Genomic DNA, 12,306 nt, shown 5'->3' with positions numbered 1-12,306 from the left:
CCCCTCCCTCCCCCTTTTTTCCCTCTCTCCCTCCTTCCCTTCCTCCTTCCTTGTACAATCCCCTTCTAACTGTCTTGGAATTAAGTAGGTAATCTAGGATTCCTCTAGCCTCACCCTGCTAAGTGATGGGATTATAGGCAGGTACCACCATGCCTGGCAGTCCAGCTTTCTTAATATTTCTATTTCCCCAGGCAAATACAATCTTTTCTATTTCTAAGTGAATGTCAAAGATCTTGACTGACTTTGAGAATTAGTGAATCTGGTATTTCCAGGGCGGGGAATGTGTCTTACTGGTAGAGTGCTCACCTATAGCATGCATGAAGCCCTGGGTTTGATTCCTCAGTACCACATAAACAGAAAAGGCCAGAAGTGGTGCTGTGGCTCAAGTGGTAGAGCACTAGCGTTGGGCACAGAGAGGGTCAGGGACAGTGCCCAGGCCCTGAGTTCAAGCAACAGGACTGGCAAAAAGATAAATTTCCAAAAGTTATACTAGCAACTTTCATAGTTTTCACACATAGACAAGGATTCTGTTTTTTAAAAAAAACCACCAAACTGACATAACCTGGAACTAAAAGGAGAGTGTCTATTAGTAGTAGTATATTGCACCAGAGCTCTATTTAGATAAAACAATTACAAGTTCCTTAGATATTTATGGGGCAAATCCAACCCCAGTTTCTACCTTTAAGTTCCACAGCAGCTGAGCTGGCTTTCCCTACTTGCCCTTCGAACAGAATCAAATCCTCCTTTCCACTAAAAGGTCTTTTCTGTCAAGGACACTCATATTTTCCGCTTCTCTGAACAGGCTTAGGATTTTCCATATATTTCTTCTGAGTGGTGTCCAACCTTTTATTCTAAAACTTTTATTTTGTTTGCATCCCACATCATCTGCTTCTCCAAAACAGATGAAATCCTCGTGGGATTCTGTGGTCGTGGGTGTGGGTGTGATATGGTGGCATGTGTGATGTCTCTCTCATATTTTCCTTTTTTGTGTGCCAGTCCTGGGGCTTGAACTTAGGACCTGAGTTTTTGTCTTTGAGCTTCTGTGCTTAAGGCTAGTTAGTGCTCTACCATTTGAGCCACAGCTCTACTTCTGGCTTTTTGCTGGTAAATTGAAGATGCGTCACAGAATTTCTTGCCTGCCCTGGAACCTCAGATCTCAACCTCCTAAGTATCGAGGATTACAGGCATGAGCCACTGCTGCCCAGTTTCATATTTGCTTTTTATAATGAAACATGATCAGACAGAGTACTTTGAAGGCAAGTGGCTTTTATCTAGGACACATCAAACTCTGCTTTGCTTTCTGAGCTTGCTAGAAGGGCATGGGTCAGAAGTGGTAGGTTATGGAGTCTGCTAAGTTACAAAGAAAAGGCTGGAGAGATACAAATGTTAAATTGGCATCTGTTGTATAAGTTGTATTATTTAAACATAGTGTTTAGAAAAAATGTCTACTGCACTCTTAGACAGTAGACATTCATTAGACCCTCCAATTCGGAGGCCAAAAGTCATCAATGTAATATATTTTTGAAAGCAAAGAGGATCAGCAAGGAGCAGGAGTTCTTCTGACTGTTAGCTAAAAGTAACTGGCCATTGATGACTCTGAAGAAGCACGTAAGGGGCTGAATCCTACTGTATTTCACATGAATTACTGTCCAAGGTCTTGTTTTCTGAACACAAGACTACCACCAGATCTTGCTATATGTTCATACTAAAGCCAAGAGCCCTAAGAAGCCCTGGTTACACACTGACTGGGACCACAGGACTACCCTGGCACACTGGTGGGATGGATGGACAAGCTCCATTGATCTCTGAGATCAGTGGGTATTATTTTTGTCAAACCTTTCTCTCAGCACAGTTTGGCTTATATTGTTCTCACAGATCATGAGGCCACAGGAAAGAGAAACCACTGTAAGGGATGCTTTCCTGGGACCACAGGCATCTGATGGAGAAATAAAGGCAACTCCAAGGAAGAAGCTAGGGAAGCTACTCTCTTATCCAGAAAAGGCTCTGCAATGGGGCCTCTCTTACATATTAGCCACTTTCTTTTCGACCCATGAAGATAAGCTCTTTCTGTACACCCACCTCAATTCAAACATGCAACAGAGACTGATGAACAGCCTTGAGTATGGAAGGGAGATTACATCCTGAGAAAAAAATCTTATGTCTGGGAATCTTTGGTGCCTTCCACTCTGATGGAGGACCAGGTCTTAATGCCACATGTTATCAGCACATGCTAGAACGAATGCCCAGAAAAAGCTGTGCTATTTTCATTTGTAAAATTCCACTTGATCCTCCTAATAACTCCATAACACTCACATAATGAGTATGCCCACTTACAAGATGAAGAAACAAGCTCAGAGAAAATGAAATGCTGCCCTAAGTCCCCACAATATGTAAAGAACAAAGACAAATTAAAAGCCCAATACTTTGACTCCCAGGCTAAGTCTTCCTGACTATATCATGCTGGAAACACTATAAATTCTTTTTTTGTTATTCAGTTTATTTCATTTTATTTTGTGTATGTGACTTGGCCCCAATCTGTTACTTTAAATTGTAAGCTCCTTTCAGCAATGAGTTTATGAATAGCATCATCATCCAAATTGACATGAATCAGCACTGACAATCTTCCAGAGCTATAGGATTCCATTTGTGCCTAATATCCAGCATCACAGGTTTTTCAGTAATAAAGCCACAAGAATACAGACTAAAAATCAAAGGGTTGAAATAGAGTCTATTAAATTAATACTGTCACAATTATGTCACGTTGCAGATTGTGTTTTCAATTTGTCTTGAAGTTTTATAAATGTTGATGTAGTCCCCTAACAGCATGTAATCAGCTGTGGTTAGAGACTGAATGTTTTTATACTTCCAGGAGCAATCAGCATGGGGTCGTACATATAATACACACTCAACAAATGCTTATTTTCTCAATTTATGTGATGCCTTCTAGAAGGTGCTGGTGTTAAGAATAGAAGTTCTGCAGCACAAAATTCTGTAATTCACGTATTTCATGATGAATTTCAGTAAAGTTCAGAATGAAGTTACTCGAATAGTTTATATATCAACTCTGGGTCATCTCTCTGTAATTCAAATGGGAGAATAATTGACAGAGCTTCACTAAGGCACCACAGCTAACAAACCTAACCTATAAAAACATCTAGTGGGGCACCAGTAGCTCACACCTGTAATCCTAGCTACTCAGGAGGCAGATTGTGGTTCAAAGCCAGCCCTGGCAGAAAAGTCCATGAGACTCTTATCTCTAGTAACCACCAGAAAACCAGAAGTGGTGCTGTGGCTCAAGTGGTAGAGTACTCGCCTTGAGCTGAAGAGCTCAGGCCCAGAGTTCAAGCCCTATGACTGAACAACAACAACAAAAATATCTACATTAGAACAGAATAGGGAACATAATTTTAAAGTATGCATTTCCCACTAAGTGTAATTAAAAGAAAATCTATAAATAAGCAGGAAGACAGTATTCTCCAAACTTTTCTCCCTGAGTATATCCCTATTTCTCACCATAGCTCAGGTGGTTTTCAGGTTGGAGTATCATGATAATACCTATCAGCCCCACACTTCCTAAGTAGAACACAAGGGAGTATTAGCAGTGACCTCAGTGAGGGACCACAAATGGAGAAAACCTACTCTCCCGCCACCAATCTCTGGCAGCAAGAAACACACGAAGATCCCAGAAGGAAAGATAAAAGCAGATGGGAGAGAATAATCAAAGGAGTGGCATTGATCAAGATGCATTGCATTCATAAACTGCTTTGTTGAATGGCAATTCCTTTGTACCACTACTTAAAGATAATTTTTTAAAAATATTGCTTGGTTAGCAAATTTTAAAAATTAAATAACGTCCCCAAATGCTATCACCTTAAATGAAAATATTCAAATTCTGAATCATTTCAGACCACATGAATGCATATAATTACAGGATATAACTCGTACATTGTTATATACTTGGATTGGAAAATAATTACAGCTTCTTAATTTTAAAACCTATCCTCCTGTAGTACATTAAGTACATTATAGCTCTTGTCTTTTAAGATGACTTGATATACTTGTGCCAACTCCTTCCTGTAATTTCTGACATCTCCTATTAAGTTAAGCATCTTATATACATGTATCCCCTGCCTTCCTTTTCCCTCCCTCCCTCCCTTCCTCCCTCCCTTCCTTCCTTTCCTTCTTTTCGCCAGTCCTAGGGCTTCAACTCTGGAAACTGTCCCTGAGCTTTTTTTGCTTAAGTCTAGCACTCTACCACTTGAGCCACAGCACCACTTCTGGCTTTTTCTACTTATGTGGTGCTGAGGAATCGAATCCAGGGCCTCATGCATGCAAGGCAAGTGATCTACCACTGAGCCACCTTCCCAGCCCGATGCAATATACTTTTAAACCAACATGTTGAATAGTATACACTTTATACAACTACAAGATAATGAAAATATAATTTAAGGGGCTGGGGGTTTAGCCCAGCGGAAGGGAGCCTGCCCGGCACGCGCAAGGCCCTGGATTTGGTCCTCAGCCCTGGAAAATAAAAAGCTACGAAAAATATAATTTAAAAATTTACTAAAACCAAATCTCCAAATTAAAAAGAAAACACTCAAGGTCAGCAGCATCAGCACTTCCCAGGTAACTGCTCGCTTTCAAACTGCTCCTCTCAAAAAAGCAATTCAGGATAAATTTAGCCCATATATCACCTTCCTCAATCAAACTCTTCCTCCCATGCATAGTTTATAGTGGTTAGTGCAGTGTGGAAAGAGTAGGGAGTTGAGGCTCTGCTAATTTTAATCACCCCTGTGGCCATCTGTCCATTCATATTATCAGAGTGAGAGAAGCACAGAGCATTGATGCAATCTGACAAACCCTAGAGAGTTACTCAGCTGGGAATACTTGCCTCTCATATATAAGGTTGTGTTTTCTACACCCCCTCCCCATGCAAGCACACACACATGCACACATGAATTCACATGCACATATGTTAATGTTCTTCCTTCACACCATCTCCCATTTATTGGGCATAAAACTTCAATTTGCTTTAAACTCCTTAACCAAGTATCCTATGACTGCTCTTTTTCCTCTTGGGTCCTCTCAGGTCAATTTTGCTTTCCTTAGTAAACAAGGGGAAATAGGCTAAACCTCAATTCCATGTTTTAGTATTAAGTACTTTCAGCTGGGTCTTTGCAAAAAATTACTTTGGAGAAACGTGTCTGTCTCAAAACCATTTTTTCCCCGTATTGTTGCAGAGTTTGACTACACAACCTTAATTATGCCTTTTCTTACACATTTCTCCAGTCTGAAATAGTAAATCCTTCCACATTCTTTAAAGTCCAATTTGGGTCATATTTATTTCTAAAAGTCTCTGCACTCAAATCTGACATTGTAATAATATCTAACCAACTGCAGCTTTCTCCATAACGCATCATGCCATTTTGTGTCCTTTCTCATTGTCTGCCTATTTAAAAAATTCCTTCTAAGGGCCTACTGCGTACCTTTCTCTGTCCCTTCTCTGTTCTTTTCCAAACCAAAGTTTGTCTCCCATTGGAGACATCACCCCAATGTCCAAAAGAGTATCTTGAGCCCGGAACCCTTGAAGTGTATGTGTATCAATTTATTCAATCCTTCACACCAATCCTAGCTTCTATGAGGTAGTTATTATCTTGCTCCTCATTTTAAAGAGGAAAAAAAGAGGCATAGAGTGATCAAAAAAACCTGTCCAAGAATCACATGATCAGTAAATGATGGCACAAGGATTTGAACCTTCAATTTGGACTTTTAACTGCTACCTACTCTCAAGCTACCTACTCTTCTATGTGCTCATATGACAGAAGTATGCTATGCTTTAGCCATTAGCATGTGCATTCCTGTAGTAGTAGGAGGTTCCTCAGCACAAAAGTTGGATCCTATAAAAGTTTTTCATACTCTCAATGTTTGCTCCATTGCAGTCAGTTTATCTGGGCACTCTAGACTACAAAACCCACTGCTTACACTCACAGTCTTTTTTGTGTGCCAGTCCTGGGGATTGAACTCAGGGCCTGAGTGCTGTCCCTGAGCTTTTTACCTCAAAGCTAGTGCTTGACCACTTGAGCCACAGCTCTACTTCTGGCTTTTTGGTGGTTAATTAGGGATAAGAGTCTTATGGACTTTTCTGCCTGGGCTGGCTTCAAACTTTAGTTCATAGATTTCTGTCTCCTGAGTAGCTAGGACTATACCAGGTGAGAGTCACTGGTACCTAGCTACTTAAGTCATTTATTCTTGCCTGATATATTCATGCTTTCAAGTCTTGGTTCTCCAATTAGATTTTAAATTCTAGGAAATTAGAAACTATCTCCTATCCTTTCCTACCAGTGGTAAAGCATGGTGACAAGCCAAGTGTAAGTTTCCTAGGTACACTCATCGGGCAACCAGGTCACCTTTGTCTTCCCACAATGGTATTGTCTATTTTTCCTTACTCAATTCAGTTTTGCTAACTTTTCTAATCAGCCATGTCCCCTAAATCTCAAGTTCAGTCTTGAGATGTTCCAGAGACAGCTGCCCAGTGTAATAGCACTTATAAAATCAAAAGTATATTCCCCTTAACCTGGGGGTCACTGCAGATAGGGTTCAGGTAAGCTACAAATCTGCTCTTACAACACAAAGGTATACCCCAGAGAGTGCCAGAAATAGAACAAAAGAAACTGTTAATGGCTTCCAAGAGAACATGACACATGACTAATAGAAGAGGTAGAGTTTTCATACCTAAGAAAAATCACTACTTCACACTTCGTAATGAAACTTACAGGGCAATAGTAGCAAGTGACAGCAGCTAGTTGAGACACATTTCACAAATTTGAAGATAAACTGAAAATAGAACTTTCCAAAAGACAGGAAGAGATGGGGAAATGCAGTTCTTCTTTTCTTTCCTCGCTTTTATTTACTATCTCCCTTTTCACCCTATCTTGGCCACTTACTTGTTATAAGATTGCAGTGGCTCAACTTCCGATCAAAAAATAAAGGTAATACATGCTTTGTGGGGACAGTAGGGGAAAGGACTCTGAAAGCTACCACCAGACAAACCAGATCTCATTCTTCGTAGGAGTTTGAAGAGATATATGAAATAAATTTAGACAAAGCATTGGGCCATGCACCATTGGTTCACATCTGGAATCCTATTTAGTCTGGTCTGAGGCCAGTCTGGACAGAAAAATTCTGAGACTGTCTCCAAAAGAGCCAGCAAAAATCAGGGCTGGGGTGTGGTTCAAATTGTAGAGCGCCAGCTGTGAGCAAGCAAGCTAAATAAGTGAAAACCCCTAAGTTCAAGCCCCAGAATCGAGGAAAAAAGATTAAGAGGTAAATTAAGAAGAAAGGGCAGCAAAAAAAAAAAAAAAAAGGAGGACGGGAAGCATAAAGATGATTCCTTTCTATAGACTGGAGTTTTAGGGTACATAGGGAAAGGCATCACACAAGAGTCCAGATGCTATGTAGAGCTGGTCAGAGGACAGGTAGGTATTTTAGGTAGGAGGTTTGGACTCCTTTTTTCTGAGATAATTCTGTCAACATCACTCTGAAAGTAATAATAAAGGAGAAGTCAGGTTCCTCAAGTTCAGAATGGAATATATGTCTTCACAGGAGAATTGGCATTAAAAGTGACACACTTTTTCTTTGTTCTTCATCTACAAACAAACATCTGAAAGGAAAAACTTTCTCTTGAAGAAGTTCAAAGCCTCTCTTCAGAATTGCAGACTGTAGAAATGCTAAGAAGGGGCTGTGCTCTGAGCATCAATCGTACTGCAGACATATTTGAGACCTCCCACTGGGAGGCTGTACTAGTCTCCAAAGCCAAGAATTTCTACACAAATCCTCTAGCAGAAAGACTAAGCCCTATATTTGGCTTTTCATCTGACCAGACACAAAACCCAGCTCTGCTGAATTCCTACCATGTGACCTTGGGCAAGGCCTCCCTTACCTCCCTTGTCTAATGAGAATAACTTTTCTAATGGAGGAGCTGTGAGGACATAATGAAATACAGCTAAGGTACTTAGCAGTGGGCCTAAAATAAACAAATGCTCAATAGTATTATACTACTATAATAATGTAGTTCAGGCCCATGCCTAGCAAATGCCCATGAACATGGAGCTGCTACTACCCTTATCTCATCATCACACAGGAGATTTCCCTTGTAAAGACTAAATAAATACATCTTTGAGGAAAACTTCATAGATGAGGCTCAGAAGAACTGGCTACAACAATTCCATCACCCATGCAGTGGGTTAGAGGCAAAGGGCATTGTATAGATAGCTGAAAGTCTTTCTCTGTGCACACTAGGAGCTCCTATCTATTAAAACATGAAAACAAAAGATACCAAAGTTTTCACAGCAAGGTCCCTGCTTGCTGTCTGCTTTCAACTCTTGCATTCTAGGGAGAAGCAGCAAATGACCAAAAATGCTTACAGTATCATGCTGGGGTTCATTGTGTGTTCTTACTAATCAAGAAAATCAATTTGTCTGAACTCATAAAATATCTTAAGTCTCTGGGAGCCTATCTCCTGCCTTAGAACATACGGTGTGGTCATCATTTAATCCATCTTTGATGATTTAATATTTAGCAGTGCCCTAGTTCATATAATTAAGGAAGGTTTCATACAACTGAGACTTTGCAGAGCAATTTCAAAAGCAAGCTGATGGCAGAGGGAGGCAGTTTGAGATCAAGGCAGAAGACAGAGCCCTTCAAGTCAGGGCTTTCAGACTTGGCCGTGATCTACATAAGAAACAAGATTTATACTGAATCCCCTAATGTATACACAAGCACAATTGGAACAAATGTTTCCCGAAACCATTCTGACACTCACAGTGAACATGCATTTTGATATTTTTCTACTTTATGTACTCAATTTTTAAATGTTGGTCAGAGCCTACTAAATTAATCTTCGTAGCCCACAGTCTAAAAAACAAATCTTCTGATAGGTAGCACACTTAGATTGTACCACAGAGGAGGCCTATCCTGTGTTTTCAGAGAGACACAGACACAAGGGTAAAGGAGGTTAAATCAGTACAAGTTCAATTTAAAAAAAGAGTGGATGATTAAAGTGCACTGCATTTTACCAGAACTGGCAAGTCAGTGGGGAAGAAGGTAGAGTGTCCTAAGGTGCAGTTCAAGAGGGTTGTTCTTTCTCCCTGCTTTGCAGATTTAGCCAGGGACACAAGCCATTCCCTGAATAGTAGGAGTACATAGTACCTGGACACTGGTAGATCATGCCTGTAATCCTACCTACTCAGGAGTCTGAGATCTGAAGACTGTGGTGCAAAGCCAACCTGGGCAGAAAGGTCTATAAGACTCTTATGTCCAATCAGACAGCAAAAAATCCAGATATGGAGGTATGGCTCAAGTGGTAAATGCCAGCTTGGAGTGAACAAGCTAAGGAAGAATATCCTGGCCCTGAGTTCAAGTTCCAATACAGTCATACAAACAAAAACGACTGCATAGTAGGGAATCCTTAATGGACCAGTCAGCAATGGCTGGCTATTGAGGGTTCTTTGGTGGCTCTAGTTCTGCTGTAACAGCCAACCAACTCTCCTGGGGTTGTGACAATCCATGATCTCCAGAAGCCTACAGCATGCACTAATATTGACATACCTGTGTGCTAGAGAATGATCCCCTGAAATCACTGCAATGTGAAAACATTTTTTTCCAACTGTCACAAGTGTCTGTGGGAGCCTCAAATACATTAAAGGCAAGTCTCTACAAAGAAACTTCCATCAGTAGGGAGCCTATAATGTCACAGACCACCTAGGTCGCACAGCACTGCAATCCAGGGAAAATAAACTCCTTGCCCCTAGAACACCGTTGGCTGCCATTCGTGCTAATAAATGACTGTGTTTATGTCACATGGAAAGATTTTCCAGTGACTGGGGCTTGCTTTCCTGTGAGGAAAGATGGCTGTGTTTCAAGAGGCAGTGGGAAGGAAAAACTGATTTCAATATCCCCAACAACAACTGAGAAACAGAAGGACAATAGCCCTGCTGAACTGGGCTACCCATGGGAGCCAATACTCAACTAAAGCAATGAATGCCAAGGCATTTCTAAGTTTAGGACCAAGAACACATGATTATATATCGCTTAGACTGGACCAACCCTGAGCACACAAAATGGAAATGAACTGGGGAAGGAGTCTTAGAGAAAGCAAATATTTGCCAGGGGACACAAGGTTAAAGCAACATCAAAATAACTGCATTCATAGGAATTTAAAACAACAGTTTTGGAATTCTACAGGAAGGAAATCTGCCCATTGGAATACCCAAAGGCCAGCCTGCAAGATACCAAAAGCACAGCAGTAAGCTGAAATCCTACAGGACACAGGAACTTCTGGTGTGCAAGCCAAGGAAATGCTTCCCAGAAAGTCAGGACACACAGTGAGCCTGGACTGGGAAAGGATTAGTTCTTAAAGTCACATTTTTTTTAACACATTGGCTACTTTTCCCACAATGGTTCTTCAACCAGTTTTGTAAGAGTTTTTGTACAGTTTTGTAAGAGAAATTACAGAGGAAAACTCCCAGCTCACCCCTCACACTGCCTCTGCTAGTCACAGAAAATAGAGACCTGGATTTTGGCCTATTCCACCAGGCACCTCAGCACTGTTCTCTTTGGTAGGGTCATTTCTCACTTCAACACAGGATCTTTGGGACTAGGTTCTAGCATTTTCCATGATGCTCTACTTTAAAAAAAATCTTTAAGTAGTTGTAAACAGTTTCAATCCAACATACCAATTTATGAGTACAATGCATCTTGACATGATGCCCTACTCTTTGAGCGGATTCTCTCACTCAGCAGTCTCACAGATCCTAAGTACAGGAAAAGTGATTGTGAATAAGGACACCTGTTTGCAACAGAAAGTAATTTCCCATTTTAAACATGTCTCTATGAAGACAGGACAAACAGTACGTATCTACTCCAAGTCTTGAATGGTTATGAAACAGTTTCTATGATCAAGGAGAAAGAACCTAGAAAAAGAAATGGCCACTGTTCCACTGTTAAGCAAGTTGACATTTTTTAAGAATTCTGATCATCTACAAGAGATTTTTAGCTCAAAGATGGATTACGTGATACTCGTAAGTATATAGTCCATCAGAGTTTGGTTCTTTTTATTTAAAACCTTCCTAATTAATAGGTAGATACAAATTTAGTGGTTGGTGTTGCAGTATGGAATTTTCAAATAAATTTCACATGTCTGAAAATGAATGATTGAATCCTTTGCCAGGAATGGGAAGTCTGCAGTGAACTTTATGAGGTGCTACTCATAGACCTACAGAGCACACCACCTTCCCCCAGATTCAAGATGTAATGATTATGCAGACCCATTTGCACCTCACCTGGAGGAACCACACAGCTAGTGCCACATAGCTTTAGAAAAGTGACTTTTCAGACAGCTGTGGTAGAGTCCAAATCTGCACTTCACTATTGTAGGATTTAGGAAAAGTGATTTATTCTCAATCTCAGTTTCCTCATCTATGACTCAAATAGAACTTCGAGTTAGTACAGGGTACATAGAAAACAAAGAGCAAGTATTGTCATGAAGTATCATCATTATTATTTGAAGTGATTACAGAGCTTAACTTTTTTTTTTCTTCCTGGCAAGGGCATTTCTGAAAACAAGGAATCATGCATCCTCATGAACAAAGATGGGAAATGGTGTTTATTTCTTAAGAAATGTAACTAGATACCTACATCATCTTCCTCAGGAAATGGAAACAGTACAGAAGTTCCCATTATGATCCACTGCCCACCCCCCAAGTCTTGCCAAGCCATAATAGGAGACATTTCTGAATATTTTCTTCCTTGGAATAACCCTTGCCATCTTCTAGAAATCCCCTTGTATGCAAACTAAAGCAGAAAATTCAAACTTTAATCTTGGAGTACATTTCCTTTAAAATGAATTTAAAACTGATTTCACTGATGACTAACTAGCACTCTTCTCTTCTATACTTCACAATTCCAGGTGAAGACATACTTCAGTTTTGTGGAGGGAAGTCCTAAGGCTTAGATGTGTCCCCCATCTACACCTATTCAATGCTGCTTGCAATACTAATTAATAGTAAGATCAATCTGAAGTACCAATAGTAGTGTGTGCATAGTCCAGGGAATTTGTTCTCAAGTTCACTGCCTAGGAGTTCAGCATGGAGTCAGGATTTGGCTTATGACCTCCCACTGAGGAGCCACATCTTGCTTTCCTCTTGGCCTTTTCCCTAGATAAGTGTTCTCCCTGTGCTTATGGAAGCAACTACTTCCTGGATCCCTCTTGCTCCTGGCTTCTTATCAGTCGCTGCTTTCCAGAGCAGT

The 12,306-nt window shown here is 40.5% G+C and overlaps 1 protein-coding gene across 1 annotated transcript in view; it reads right to left on the bottom strand.

Annotated features, from left to right (window-relative positions):
- The window catches only part of Tspan7 (tetraspanin 7), a 113,304-nt gene that overhangs the window by 33,382 nt on the left and 67,616 nt on the right, over positions 1-12,306 (bottom strand). The window lies entirely within an intron of this gene.

This window comes from Dipodomys ordii, unplaced genomic scaffold (assembly GCF_000151885.1).
Source record: "Dipodomys ordii isolate 6190 unplaced genomic scaffold, Dord_2.0 Scaffold96, whole genome shotgun sequence".
NCBI classification, from domain to species: Eukaryota; Metazoa; Chordata; class Mammalia; order Rodentia; family Heteromyidae; genus Dipodomys; species Dipodomys ordii.
Note: the sequence above shows the minus strand (reverse complement) of the source record. Positions and strands in the feature narration are given on the sequence as shown.